Genomic DNA, 1,664 nt, shown 5'->3' on the forward strand with positions numbered 1-1,664 from the left:
GTCTCCATGATTTCATGTCCATAATAAGCAGGTGAGAGAGAGAGGAGCTTGAAAATCCCCGGCCCGTCCAATGTCTCTTTATGGATAGAATCCACAAAAGCCACGTTCTCTTTCAGCTGCTTCTGCAGTAATCTCGCTCCCTCTGTACAGTTTGATCCGACAGATGGGCTGGGACAAGTTCGTAGAAGAGCCGTTTGCATACAACATTCAGGAAAAAAAAAATCATTGCTTGGTGGAAGAAAGCAGAAAAAATGAGTGAGAAAATTAAAAGAGAAAATGAAAATGGCCAGGACCCCGAACACAATCAGGGGATTTTTTTTTCTCCACCGCTGAAGGCAGCTAGAGTGGTTGGAGGGCTGGGGAAAGCAGAAAAACAAAATCAGTGATTAAAAGTAATTATAGTGGATTTGGGTTCTCACAGTGTGGCGGGGAGTGAGTGGCGGGGAGGAGCGGGTCCACAGGCTGAAACGGCCCTTGGGACGCTTGCTTTTCCCCATCACCTCCTTTCCCTGCCTTGGCCCCCGGCTTCGTGGCCTCGTGAGATTTGATCATTTTGTTCTGGGAATGAGGTTAGAGGGCGGAGGTGAAGCTCATTCACAGAGAATGAGGGTAAGGAGCGGACTTTCCCCTAACACAGTCCAAGGGACAGACACAGATGGTGGGGTTGTGATTCTTTGGCACCACTCACTCAACAACAATAATTGTGGCATTGGTTAAGTGCTCACTATGGGTCACACACTCTGCCAAGTAGTAGACTACGATTGCAATTAATGGGAAGCAACATGGCCCGGTGGCAAAAGCACGGGCTTGGGAGTGATAGATCGTGGGTTCTAATCCCGGTTCTGCCACTTTTCTGTTGTGTGACCTTGGGCAAATCACTTCACTTCTCTGGGCCTTACTTACCTGGTCTGTAAAATGGGGATTTAAGAGTGTGAGTCCCACGAAGGACAGCCTGATTACCTTGTATCTACCCCAGCACTTAGAACGGCGCTTGGCACATAGGAAGTGCTTAACAAATACTGAAATCATCATCATTGTTACTACTTCTTTACAACAATTACTGCTACTATTTGTAGTTGTTGTCTTATGTTGTCGAGTCGTGTCTTACCCATAGCGACTCCATGGGCACATCTCCCCCAGAATGCCCCATTTCCATCTGCGATTGTTCTCGTAGTGTATGCGTAGTTTTCTTGGTAAAAATACGGAAGTGGTTTACGTTTGCCTCTTTCCACACAGTAAACGAGTCTCTGGCCTCGACTCTTTCACATGCCGTTGCTGCTTAGCACAGATGAGTTTTGACTTGTATCTGATTGCCTTCCACTCACCAGCCACTGGCCCAGCTAGGAATGGAATGGGTGTGTCTCTACTTGACTCTGCCTCCTGTAGTCAAGACTGGTAGAGTACTGGAAACTCTCCAGGTGCGACCCTGAGAGGGGACTACATTATTACCATTATTAGACAGGGCTCTGTACCCAATAGATACTCAATCAAAGGCCGTCAACGATGGGTTTTCTGGAGTCTGTAAAGCGTACGCTGAGCAGAAGCTCTTAGGTTGCTGAGGAGAGACTGGGCAGGGATGAGAAATACTTGAAGGAATGAGAAATTCTTTAAGGAAATACTGCCTGGTCAATTCTGATTTATTCCTTGTCTCCCAAAGAGCAATA

General features: G+C 47.0%; 1 non-coding gene across 1 annotated transcript; it reads right to left on the minus strand.

Moving 5' to 3' along the window:
* Positions 1-1,298: 1,298 nt before the first annotated feature.
* On the minus strand, positions 1,299-1,436 carry LOC114817554. Its single transcript, XR_003765416.1, has one exon. It is a non-coding gene; the product is annotated as a small nucleolar RNA SNORA7 (small nucleolar RNA).
* Between the last annotated feature and the right edge of the window lie 228 nt (positions 1,437-1,664).

Source organism: Ornithorhynchus anatinus, chromosome 16 (genome assembly GCF_004115215.2).
Source record: "Ornithorhynchus anatinus isolate Pmale09 chromosome 16, mOrnAna1.pri.v4, whole genome shotgun sequence".
NCBI lineage: Eukaryota > Metazoa > Chordata > Mammalia > Monotremata > Ornithorhynchidae > Ornithorhynchus > Ornithorhynchus anatinus.